This window comes from Giraffa tippelskirchi, chromosome 3 (assembly GCF_054371585.1).
Source record: "Giraffa tippelskirchi isolate mGirTip1 chromosome 3, T2T-mGirTip1v1.2.pri, whole genome shotgun sequence".
Taxonomy (NCBI): Eukaryota; Metazoa; Chordata; class Mammalia; order Artiodactyla; family Giraffidae; genus Giraffa; species Giraffa tippelskirchi.
The window spans coordinates 69356458-69370312 of NC_137277.1; the positions used below are offsets into that span (position 1 = coordinate 69356458).

The 13855-nt window shown below is 38.9% G+C and overlaps 1 protein-coding gene across 5 annotated transcripts in view; it reads right to left on the minus strand.

Moving 5' to 3' along the window:
• The window catches only part of PMS1 (PMS1 homolog 1, mismatch repair system component), a 243643-nt gene that overhangs the window by 77465 nt on the left and 152323 nt on the right, over window positions 1–13855 (minus strand). Inside the window, exon 15 of one of the 5 annotated variants that reach the window (XM_081579344.1) lies at window positions 13343–13552. The exons of the other annotated variants lie outside the window; for them this stretch is intronic. The gene's annotated coding sequence lies outside the window, so the exon portion shown is untranslated. Of the gene's footprint in view, window positions 1–13342; window positions 13553–13855 lie in introns of those variants that run through there. 5 annotated transcript variants of the gene reach the window in all.

The window sequence follows — 13855 nt, forward strand, 5'->3', positions numbered from 1 at the left end:
AGATATGTATTCAGAGAGAGGATTTATATATGAAAAATACATAATATGAAAAATAAATGAGGTAGTATGGATGGATGGTAAAATATACGCAAGTTGCTATGAAAACACATTAAGGAGTGAGTGCTCAGGGAGATCGAAATTAATTCTCAAGAATAAATATTAATTCTGAGTCTGGAGAATCCTCATGGACAGATGAGCCAAGCAGGCTATAGTCCATGGTGTCACAAAGAGTGGGACACAACTGAGCAACTAAGCATAGCACAGCACTGGGTCTTGAAAGATAAGGATAAGTAAAAGTTTGATAGGTGGCCTTGGACTGACGTGGGGGTAGATCAGGCATTAGGTGGCAAGAAACTGGAGACATACTCTGAAGAGAGGAATAGATAGAGAAGCTTGGAAAACTTCAAGCAATTTAGCATTTCAATGTTCACAGTATCGTAGAAAAAAGGATTGGAAATGAGGCTGACAAGACAGAAGAGAGGGAAGACTAAGACGTGTTTGGTTTATTAATCACGCTAAGAAATTTGACTTATAACTGATTATAATCAAGAGAGTGATTTGATTAGATTTCTATTTGAGAAAGATTCTTCAGTAGCAACATGAAATATGGACAAGAAGTTCATGTGCTAATAACTTCAGATTACTACTTTAGATTCCTAGCTAGGAGAAAAAGAGACTAGAGGTTATTTAAAATGGTTGAGGCCAACAGTGATTAGAGCCTGAACTAGGGCAGTGGCCCTGGGAGGCTGAGAAGACATAGAGATGCAGGAGATTTTATGAAATAGAACTGACAAGATCATCAGGGAGGTGTTAAGTCCTATATCCATGACTTGGGAGACTGGATTGATTGTGTAATAGATATTATATGCATACAGACACATGTGTGAACTAAAAGCATACACAAAAGACTGAAAGGTGTGAGGTAAGCATGTGGGCACACAGGAAAGATAAAATATGTAATATATAAAATGAAATAAACACTGGGAAAGAGTGGAGAAATAGCTCCAGAAAGAATGAAGAGGCTAAGACAAAGTGGAAATGACTCTGAGTTGTAGATGCGATTGGTGCTGAAAGTAAAGTCCAATGCTGTAAATACTGCATAGGAACCTGGAACATTAGGTCCATGAATCAAGGAAACTGGATATGGTCAAACAGGAGAGAGCAAGAGTGAACACTGACATTTAGCGATCAGTGGACTAAAATGAATGGGAATGGGCAAAATTCAATTCAGATGACCATTACACATACTTTTGTGGGCAAGAATCCCTTAGAAGAAATGGAGTAGCCATCACAGTCAACAAAAGAATCCAAAACACAGTTTAATTGTTCAGTTGTTCAGTCAGGTCCAACTCTGCAACATGGACTTTGCAAAGTCCATGTTTTTTTGCATGCCAGGCTTCCCTGTCCTCCACTATCTCCTGGAGTTTGCTCAAACTCATGTCCATTGAGTCAATGATGCCATGCAACCATCTTATCTTCTGTAGCCCCCTTCTCCTCTTGCCCTCAATCTTTCCCAGCACCAGGGTCTTTTCCAGTGAGTCAGCCCTTTGCATCAAGTGACCAAAGTATTGGAGTTTCAGCATGAGTCTTTCCAATGAATATTCAGGGTTGATTTCCAAAACCCAGTACTTAGTAGCAATCTCAAAACGACAAAATGATCTCAGTTCATTTCCAGGGCAAACCATTCAACATCACAGCTATCCAAGTCTATGCCCCAACCACTAATGCCAAAGAAGTTGAATGGGTCTAAGAAGACTGACAAGACCATTTCAAATTAACACCAAAAAAAGATGTCCTTTTCATCATAGGGGAAGATAATTCAAAAGTAGAAAGTCAAGAGATATCTGGAGTAACAGGCAAATTTAGCCATGGAGTACGAGATAAAGCAGGGCAAAGGCTAAGAGTTCTGCCAAGAGAACACACTAGTAATGGCAAACTCACTCTTCCAACAACATAATAGACAATTGGACACCAATACATGGACATCAACAGATGGTCAATACTGAAATCAGACTGATTATATTCTTTGTAGCCAAAGATGGAGAAGCTCCATACAGTCAGCATAAACAAGACCGGGAGCTGACCGTGGCTCAGATCATGAACTTCTTATTGCCAAATTCAGACTTAAATTGAAGAAAGTAGGCAAAACCACTCAACCATTCAGGTATGACCTAAATAAAATCCCTTATGATTATACAGTGGAAGTAAGAAATAGATTCAAGGGATTAGATCTGATAGACAGAGTGCCTAATGACCTACGGACAGAGGTTCGTGACACTGTACAGGAGACAGGGATAAGGACCATCCCCAAGAAAAAGAAATGCAAAAAAAAATGGTTGTCGGAAGAGGTCTTACAAATAGGTGAGAGAAGAAGAGAAACAAAAGACAAAGGAGAAAGGGATAGATACACCCGTCTGAATGCAGAGTTCCAAAGAACAGCAAGGAGAGCTAAGAAGGCCTTCTTAAGTGAACAATGCAAAGAAATAGAGGAAAAAATAGAACGGGAAAGACTAGATATCTCTTCAAGAAAATTAGAGATACCAAGGGAACTTTTCATGCAAAGATGGGCACAATAAAGGACAGAAATGGCAAGGACCTAACAGAAGCAGAGATTGAGAAGTGGTGGCAAAAATACACAGAAGAACTATACAAAGAGATCTTAATGATCCAAATAACCATGATGGTATGGCTACTCACCCAGACTCAGACATTCTGGAGTGTGAAGTCAAATGAGCCTTAGGAAGCATTACTACAAACAAAGCTAGTGGAGGTGATGGAATTCCAGCTGAGCTATTTCAAATCCTAAAAGATGATGCTGTGAAAGTGCTGCACTCAATATGCCAGCAAATTAGGAAAACTCAGCAACTCAAATGCACTCATTTCACATGCTAGGAAGGTAATGCTCAAAATCTTTCAAGCTAGGCTTTAACAGCACATGAACCGAGAATTTCTAGATGCACATATTGGATTTAGAAAAGGCAGAGGAAATAGAGATCAAATTGCTGACATCCACGGATCACAGAGAAAGAAAGGGAAAGAAAACATCCACTCTGCTTCACTGACTATGCTAAAGCCTTTTGACTGGGTGGATCACAACAAATGGTGGAAAATTCTGAAAGAGATGGGGATACCTGACCGCCTTACCTGACTCCTAAGAAACCCATATGTAGTTCAAGAAGCAACAGTTAGAACCACACATGGAACAATGGAGTAGTTCAAAACTGGGAAAGGAGTATGTCAAGGCTATTTACTGTCACCTTGTTTAGTTAACTTCTATGCAGAGTATATCATGTGAAATACTGGGCTGGATTTCAGCACAAGCTGGAATCAAGATTGCTGGGAGAAATATCAACAACCTCAAATATGCAGATGGTACCACTCTAATGGCAGAAAGAGAAGAGGAACCAAAGAGTCTCTTGATGGGGTGAAAGAGGACAGTGAAAAAGCTGGCTTAAAACTCAACATTCAAAAAACTAAGATCATGGCATCCAGTCCCATCACTTCATGGCAAATTATGGGGAAAAAGTGGAAACAGTGACAGACTTTATTTTCTTGGGCTCCAAAATCATTGTGGATGGTGACTGCAGCCATGAAATTAAAAGACACTTGTTCCTTGGAAAAAAAGCTATGACAAACCTAGACAGCATATTAAAAAGCAGAGACATCACTTTCCTGACAAAGGCCTGTATAGTCAAAGCTATGTTTTTTCCAGTAGTAATGTACAATGTGAGAGCTAGACCATAAAGCAGACTAAGTGCTAAAGAACTGATGCTTTCAAACTGTGATGCTGGAGAAGACTCTTGAAAGTCCCTTGGACAGCAAGGAGATCAAATCAGTCAATCCTAAAGGAAATCAGTCTTGAATAGTCATTGGAAGGGCTGATGTTGAAGATGAATCTGCAGTACTATGGCCACCTGATGTGAAGAACTGATTCACTGGAAAAGACCCTGATGCTGGGAAAGATTGAGAGTAGGGAGGAGAAAGGGGCAACAGAAGATGAGAGGGTTGGATGGCATCATCAACTCAAGGCACACGAGTGTGAGCAAACTCCAGGAGACAGTGAAGGACAGGGAAGCCTGGCGTGCTGCAGTTCATAGGGTTGCAAAGAGTCAGACACAACCAAGCAACTGACCAACAAATATATTGGGTTGGCCAAAGAGTTCATTTGGGTTTTTCTGTAGCAGCTCACGGAAAAATCCAAATGAACTTTTGGCCAACCCCATACAATATGGGGCATGAGAAGGCAATGGCAACCCACTCCAGTACTCTTGCCTGGAAAATCCCATGGACAGAGGAGCTTGGTAGGCTGCAGTCCATAGGATCACACAGAGTCAGACATGACTGAAGCGACTTAGCAGCAGCATACAAAGTGTGAGAGAAAAGATGGATGTAGATCCTAGGTGATGCTCGTGGTGAAGGACCTGCCTGCCAATGCAGGAGACCTAAGAGATGCAGGTTTGAGCCTGGGGTCAGGAAGATCCCTAGAGGAAATGACAACCCACTCCAGTATTCTTGCCTGGAGAGTCCCCGTGGACAGCAGAGCCTGGAGGGCTACAGTCTATGGGGTTACACAATGTCAGACACGACTGAAGAAACTGAGCTTGTACACAAGAATACAATGTGTGAGAGATAAGATGGACATAGATGGGAAATCATGTTTGTGGAAATGCCTTCTTTAAAAGCAGTCCTCATTTTAACTTCAAGTTACCTATACATTATACTTTTTATACAGTTCATGGGATTCTCACGGCAAGAATACTGGAATGGTTTGCCATTCCCTCCTCCAGTGGACCACGTTTTGTCAGAAGTCTCCAGTATGACCTGTCTGTCTTGGGTGGCCCTGCATGGCACGGGTCATAGCTTCATTGATTTTCTAAAGGAAATCAACCCTGAATACTCACTGGAAGGATTGATGCTGAAGCAGAAGTTCAATATTTGGCCACCTGATGCAAATAGGAGAGTGAAAAAGTTGGCTTAAAGCTCAACATTCAGAAAACTAAGACCATGGTATCCGATCCCATCACTTCATGGCAGATAGATGGGGAAACAGTGGAAACAGTGGCTGACTTTATTTTTCTGGGCTCCAAAATCACTGCAGATGGTGATTGCCGCCATGAAATTAAAAGATGCTTACTCCTTGGAAGGAAAGTTATGAACAACCTAGACAGCATGTTAAAAAGCAGAGACATTATTTTGTCAACAAAGGTCTGTCTAATCAAGGCTATGGTTTTTCCAGTGGTCATGTATGGATGTGAGAGTTGGACTATGAAGAAAGCTGAACATTGAAGAATTGATGCTTTTGAACTGTGGTGTTGGAGAAGACACTTGAGAGTCCCCTGGACTGCAAGAAGATCCAACCAGTCCATCCTAAAGGAGATCAGTCCTGGGTGTTCATTGGAAGGACTGATGTTGAAGCTGAAACTCCAATAGTTTGGCCACCTGATGCGAAGAGCTGACTCATCAGAAAAGACCCTGATGCTGGGAAAGACTGAGGGCAGGAGGAGAAGGGGACGACAGAGGATGAGACGGTTGGATGGCATCACCAATTCAATGGGCATGGGTTTGGGTGGACTCTGGGAGTTGGTGATGGACAGGGAGGCCTGGCGTGCTGCAATTCATGGGGTCGCAAAGAGTCGGATACGACTGAGCTACTGAACTGAACTGAATACCAAGTATAGAATAAACATACATAGTAGGATATAGGAGTTGTATCATTGCTTTAGGGGGAAAAGAGATTTTGGCCCCCTGAAGGATGTCCAGACAGTGGGAATAATTATTAGTACAGGGTCTTATAAAGTATGAGTGAGGAGGAAACAAGGAAGAGCTTTTGTGGTGAGCCAACAGAGTTTCCCCCAGCTCTAGGGATTCTTCCTTTCTTCCTTTTGCTCTGACTGTGGTTCTCCACTCAATACTTTCATTTCATTTTTCTGTGTTCTTTCACTTTCTCTTTCTTTTACTATTTAATCTGAACATTTTCTTCTATATTAATGGTTTTGATCTCATTTATTTGTTCTTTTAACTGTAATCCACTACAAATCCTTTTTGGAAATAAATGGTGTTCAAGTCACCTTTTCTTTCCTCTTTTAGAAACTCTTTAGATGTGGGGGATCATCTCTCAAGTGCATGTCTTTAAAAACAGGGAACTAAATTTGGGGTTGAACCCTTTACTCCTCAGGGAGAAGCTCTGGGTTTGAGTTCTCTTCAGTTGTAGGTTGTCTCATTGGGGTTAAGGTTGAGGCAAGACTGTGCCCCAACCTATCCAACCCCTTTTAATAAGATTTCCCTTTTATCTGCCTGATGCAGAGTTGTCATTCAGCCACTGGTTTTTTAAAAAGGATAGGGTTTTTTTTTTTTTAAGTTTTTAAAGAGGAAATTGTCCCATATGTAGTTGTAGCTTCAGTGAGCCTGTGGGAGGAGGTGAGTTCAGTATCTTCCTATATTACTAGCATCTAGAACTGGCCAGTTAAGTGAACCAAAGAGACCTATACAAAGACACAAAATTGAAACATCAAAAATCAAAGACAGGGAGAAAATATTAAAAGAAGCAAGAGAAAAACAACTTTCTAGGTACAAGGGGACCCTCATAAGACTATTAGCAGATTTTTTAGCATGAACATTGTGGTTCAGAGGAATAGCATAATATTGATATATTCAAAGCACTGAAAGAAAAAAATTCCAACCAAGAAAACTATACGTGGTAAAGTTACTATTCAGAATTTAAGGAGAGAGAGAGTTTTCCAGAGAACCAAAGCTAAATGAATTCATCACCACTCAGTTCAGTTGCTCAGTCATGTCTGACTCTTTGAGACCCCATGGACTGCAGCACACCAGGCTTCCCTGTCCATCACCAACTCCCGGAGCTTGCTCAAACTCATGTCCATCAAGTTGGTGATGCCACCCAACCATCTCATCCTCTGTCGTCCCCTTTTCCTCTCATCTTCAATCTTTCCCAGCATCAGGGTCTTTTCAAATAAGTCAGCTCTTCCCATCAGGTGGCCAAAGTACTGGAGTTTCAGCTTCAGCATCAGTTCTTCCAATGAATATTCAGGGCTGATTTCCTTTAGGATGGACTAGTTGGATCTCCTTGCTGTCCAAGAGACTCTCAAGAGTATTCTCCAACACATTTCAAAAGCATCAATTCTTTGGTGTTCAGCCTTCTTTATGGTCCAACTCTCACATCAACACATGACTACTGAAAAACCATAGCTTTGACTATACAGACCTTTGTCGGTAATGTCTCTGTTTTTTAATATGCTGTCTAGGTGTGTCATAGCTTTTCTTTCAAGGAGCAAGTGTCTTTGAATTTCATGGCCGCAGTCACCATCTGCAGTGATTTTGGAGCCCAAGAAAATAAAGTCCATTACTGCTTCCATTGTTTCCCCATCTAATTGCCATGAAGTGATGGGACTGGATGCCATTATCTTCATTTTTTGAAGGTTGTGTTTCAAGCCAGCTGAGTTATTTCAAATGGATGGAATTCCAGCTGAGTCATCACCACTAAACTAGCCTGATAAGAAATGTTAAAAGGGACTTTTTAAGTAGAAATGAAACGTGCTAATTAGTAACAAGAATATATATTAAAGAACAAATCTCACTGAAAAATAAATACACAGGAAGGAGAGTAAATTAAGTACTTATAAAGCTTATGAGCTTTAAAAGACACTAGTAGTAAAATCATGATTACAATAATTAGTTAAGGGATATACAAGATAGAAAGATATAAAATGTGACTTTTAAAACATAAAACATGGAGGTGGAGGAACAGTAAAAATGTGGAGCTTTAGAATGGGAACACATTTCAGTGGCTATCAACTTAAAACCAACTGTTAAAGATATAAGTTCGTGTATGTAAGCCTTATGGTAACCATAAAGCAAAGGGAAAGGGAAAGGGAAGTCGCTCAGTCGTGTCCGACTCTTTGCGACCCCGTGGACTGTAGCCTACCAGGCTCCTCCGTCCATGGGATTCTCCAGGCAAGAATACTGGAGTGGTTTGCCATTTCCTCCTCCAGGGGATCTTCCCGACCCAGGGATCGAACCCAGGTCTCCCACATTGGAGGCAGATGCTTTAACCATAAAGCAAAAACCTATAGTAAATGCACACACACACACAGGAGAGAAAGGAATATAAGCATATCACTAGAAAAAGTCATCAAACTACAAAGGAGAAGTAAGAGAAGAAGAAGGTAACAGAGGGAAACTACAACAGTTAGAAAACAATAAAATAATGGCAATAAGCACAGATCTATCAATAATTACTCGGATTGTAAATGGACTAAATTCTCCAATTAAAAGACACAAAGAGGATGAGTGAATAAAAAAACAAGACCCACTTACTTATATGCTGTCTACAAGAGGCACACTTCAGATGTAAGCACACATGCAGACTAAAAAGGAATGGAAGGAAAAAAGATATTCCATGCAAATGGAAACCAAAAGAAAGCTGGAGTAATGACACTTAAATCAGTTAAAACAGACTTTAAAACAAAGACTGTAATAAAAGACAAAGAAGAGCATTACATAATGATAAAGGAAGAGATCCAACAAGAGGATATAAAATGTGCAAATAATTACGCATTCAACGTAGTGGCACCTAATCATATAAATAAAGCATATATTAAAAGATGTAACAGGAGAAACTGACAGTCATACAACAACAGTAGGGAACTTAAAAACAGCCCACTTACACCAATAGATAAATCATCCAGATGCAGATTAAAAAGAAAACATTGACATTAAACAACATGTTAGATGAAGTATTAATAAATATTTACAAAGTATTTCATCTAAAAGCAACGAATACACATTCTTCTCAAGAGCACAAGGCAGATCGTATGTTAGGTCAGAAAACAGGTCTTAACAAATTTAAGAGGACTGAAATCGTACCAAGCAAGTTTTCTAATCACAATAGTATGAAACGAAAAATTAATGGCACAAAGAAAACTGGAAAATTCACAAACATGTGGAGATTAAACAAGATTCTACCGAGTAACCAGTAACCAATGGGTCAGTGAAAAAAATCAAAAGAGAAATTAAAAAACATCTTGATGCAAATAGAAATGGAAACGTAACATATTGAACTTTATGGGATGCAACAAAAGCAGTCCTAAGAGGGAAGTGCACAGTGATAAATGCCTACCTCAAGAAACTGGAAAAGTCTCAAATAAACAACCTAACTTTATGTCTCAAATAACTAGAAAAAGAACAAATTAAGTTAAAAATTAGTAAAAGGAAGAAAATAACAAAGAATAGCAAAGAAATTAATGAAATAGACACTAAAAATACAATAGAAAAAAATCAATGAAACTGAGAGCTAATTTTTGAAAAATTAAAAAAACTGGCAAAATTTTCTCTAGACTTATCAAGAAAAAAAGAGCCTCAATAAAATCAGAAATGGAAGAGATGTTATTATTGATACCAGAGAAATACAAAGAATTATAAGAGACTACTATGAATAATTACAAGGCAAGAAATCGGACAACCTAGAAGAAATGGATACATTCCCAGAAAGATACACCCTCCCAAGACTGAATCAAAAAGAAATAAAATACCTGAACAGACTGATTACCAGTAATGAAACTCAGTTATCAAAAATTCCAACGAATAAAAAAGTCCAGGATCAGACAGCTTTGCAAATAAATTCTGTCAAACATTTAAAGAAAACTTAATTTGGAACACTTCCAAATTCATTCTACAAGGCCAACATTACCTTCATACCAAAACCAGAAAGAGACCTTACAAAAATAGCAAATTATAGGCCAAATTCAACAATGTAGTAAAATGATCATATACCATGATAAAGTGGAATTTATTCAAGGAATGCAAGGATGGTTCAAAATCCACAAGTCCATCAACATTATACACCATATCAACAAGACAAAGGATAAAAATCAAACGATCATCTCAACTGATGCAGAAAAAGCTCTTGGCAATATTTAACATCCTTTATGATAAAAAGTTGGCTTAAGGCTCAACATTCAGAAAATTAAGATCGTGGCATCTGGTCCCATCATTTCATGGCAAGTAGATGGGGAAACAGCAGAAACAGTGGCTGACTTTATTTTTTGGGGCTCTAAAATCACTGCAGATGGTGACTGCAGCCATGAAATTAAAAGACACTTACTCTTTGGAAGGAAAGTTATGACCAACCTCAACAGCATATTAATAGTCAACAAAGGTCGGTCAAGTCAAGGCCATGGTTTTTCCAGTAGTCATGTGTGGATGTGAGAGCTGGACTATAAAGAATCCTGAGCGCCGAAGAATTGGTGCTTTTGAACTGTGGTGTTGGAGAAGACTCTTGAGAGTCCCTTGGACTGCAAGGAGATCCAACCAGTCCATCCTAAAGGAGATGAGTCCTGGGTGTTCATTGGAAGGACTGATGTTGAAGCTGAAACTCCAATACTTTGGCCACATAATGCGAAGAGCTGACTCATTTGAAAAGATGCTGATGCTGGGAAAGATTGAGGGCAGGAGGAGAAGAGGACGACAGAAGATGAGATGGTTGGATGGCATCACCAACTCAACGGACATGAGTTTGGGTAAAATGCGGGAGTTGGTCATGGACAGGGAGGCCTGGCGTGTGCAGTTCATGGGGTTGCAAAGAGTCGCACATGACTGAGCAACTGAACTGAACTGATTGATGATAAAAAAAAAAAAAAACCCTCAAAATGTGGGAATAGGGAGAACATATCTCAACATAACAGGTTTCCCTGGTTGCTCAGATGGTAAAGAATCCACCTGCAACGCCGGAAACCTGGGTTTGACCCCTGGACTGGGAAAAAATCCCGTGGAGAAGGGAACGGCTAACCACTCCAGTTTTCTTGCCAAGAGAATTCCATGGACAGGGGTCCTGGCAAGCTACAGTTCATGGGGTCAAAAAGAGTCGGACATGACTGAGTGACTAATACTTTCTTTCACTTTCACCTCAACATAACAAAAGCCAAAAGCCATACATGACAAACCCCAGCTAACAAGCTAATAGATAGAAGCTGAAGGCTTTTCTCTAAGATGAAGAACAAAACAAGGATGCTCACTTTTATTCAATACAGTATTGGAAGTCCTAGGCATAGTAGTCAGAGAAGATAAATAAAAGGAATTCAACCTGGAAAGGAAAAAGTAACACTGTCACTGTTTGCAGATGACATGATACTATATATAAAAAACCTTAAAGACTATCAAAAAACCATTAGAACTAATACATGAATTAAACAAAGGTGCAGTATGCAAAAATCTGTTTTGTTTCCTTACACTTACAATAAACTATCAGAAAGAGAAATTAAGAAAACCATCCCATTTGTAATCACATCAGAAATACCAAGAATAAATTTAACCAAGGAGGCAAAAGACCTGTATTTTTTTTCTTTATAAAATTCTTTTTTTTAATTTATTTTAATTGGAGGATAATTACTTTACAATATTGTAGCGGTTTTTGCCATACATTGACATGAATCAGCCATGGGTTTACATGTGTTCCACAACCTGAACCCCCTTCCCACCTCCCTCCCCATCCCATCCCTCAGGATCATCCCAGTTCACCAGCCCTGAGCACCCTGTCTCATGCATCGAGCCTGGACTGGTGATCTGTTTCACATATGATAATATACATGTTTCAGTGCTCTTCTCTCAGATCATCCCTCTGTCGCCTTCTCCCACAGAGTCCAAAAGATTGTTCTATATATCTGTGTCTCTTTTGCTGTCTCGCATATAGGATTATCATTACCATCTTTCTAAATTCCATATATATGCGTTAGTATATTGTATTGGTGTTTTTCTTTCTGGCTTACTTCACTCTGTATAATAGGCTCCAGTTTCATCCACCTCATTAGAACTGATTCAAATGCATTCGTTTTAATGGCTGAGTAATACTCCATTGTGTATATGTACCACAGCTTCCTTATTCATTCATCTCCTGATGGACATCTAGGCTGCTTCCATGTCCTGGCTATTATAAACAGTGCTGCGATGAACATTGGGGTACACATGTCTCTTCAATTCTGGTTTCCTCAGTGTGTATGCCCAGCAGTGGGATTGCTGGGTCATATGGCAGTTCTATTTCCAGTTTTTTGAGGAATCTCCACACTGTTCTCCATAGTGGCTGTACTAGTTTGCATTCCCACCAACAGTGTAAGAGGGTTCCCTTTTCTCCACACCCTTTCCAGCATTTATTGTTTGTAGATTTTTGGATAGCAGCCATTCTGACCGGCATGAGATGGTACCTCATTGTGGTTTTGATTTGCATTTCTCTGATAATGAGTGATGTTGAGCATCTTTTCATGTGTTTGTTAGCCATCTGTATGCCTTCTTTGGAGAAATGTCTGTTTAGTTTTTTGGCCCATTTTTTGATTGGGTCGTTTATTTTTCTGGAATTGAGCTGCAGGAGTTGCATGTATATTTTTGAGATTAATTCTTTGTCCATTGCTTCATTTGTTATGATTTTCTTCCATTCTGAAGGCTATCTTTTCACCTTGCTTATAGTTTCCTTTGTTGTGCAAAAGCTTTTAAGTTTAATTAGGTGCCATTTGTTTTATTTTTGCTTTTATTTCCATTACTCTGGGAGGTGGGTCATAGAGGATCCTGCTGTGATTTATGTCGGAGAGTGTTTTGCCTACGTTTTCCTCTAGAATTTTTATAGTTTCTGGTCTTATGTTTAGATCTTTAATGCATTTTGAGTTTATTTTTGTGTATGGTGTTAGAAAGTGTTCTAGTTTCATTGTTTTACAAGCAGTTGTCCAGTTGTCCCATCACCACTTGTTAAAGAGATTACCTTTTCTCCATTGTATATTCTTGCCTCCTTTGTCAAAGATAAGGTACCCATAGGTGCGTGGATTTATCTCTGGGCTTTCTATTTTGTTCCATTGATCTATATTTCTGTCTTTGTGCCAGTACCATACTGTCTTGATGACTGTAGCTTTGTAGTATAGCCTGAAGTCAGGCAGGTTGATTCCTCTAGTTCCATTCTTCTTTCTCCAGATTGCTTTGGCTATTCGAGGTTTTTTGTATTTCCATACAAATTGTGAAATTATTTGTTCTAGTTCTGTGAAAAATACCATTGGTAGCTTGATAGGGATTGCACTGAATCTATAGATTGCTTTAGGTAGTATACTCATTTTCACTATATTGATTCTTCCAATCCATGAACATGGTATATTTCTCCATCTATTTGTGTCCTTTTTGATTTCTTTCAGTGTTATATAGTTTTATATATATAGGTTTTTTGTTTTCTTAGTTAGATATATTCCTAAGTATTTTATTTTCGTTGAGATGGTGAATGGAATTGTTTTCTTAATTTCTCTTTCTGTTTTATCATTGTTAGTATATAGGAATGCAAGGGATTTCTGTGTGTTAATTTTATATCCTTCAACTTTACTATATTCATTGATTAGCTCTAGTAATTTTCTGGTGGAGTCTTTAGGGTTTTCTATGTAGAGGATCATGTCTTCTGCAAACAGTGAGAGTTTTACTTCTTATTTTACAATCTGGATTTCTTTTTCTGCTCTGATTGCTGTGGCCAAAACTTCCAAAACTATGTTGAATAGTAGTGGTGAGAGTGGGCAACCTTCAGAAAGAAAAAAAAAAACAGCTGAAGGCATTATGCTACCTGATTTCAAACTATATTACAAACACTAGTGATTAAAACTGTATGGTGCTGGTGTGAAAACAGATACATAGATCAATGAAACAGAATAGTCCTGGAAATAAACCTAATTCATGATGAAGAAGCCAAAAATATACAGTGGGGAAAGAACAATCTGTTGAATAAATGGTATTGGAAAAATTGGACAGTCCAATGTAAGCATGATAGTGGATAACTAACTTAAACCATACACAAAAATTAACTCGAAATGGATTAAAAATTTGA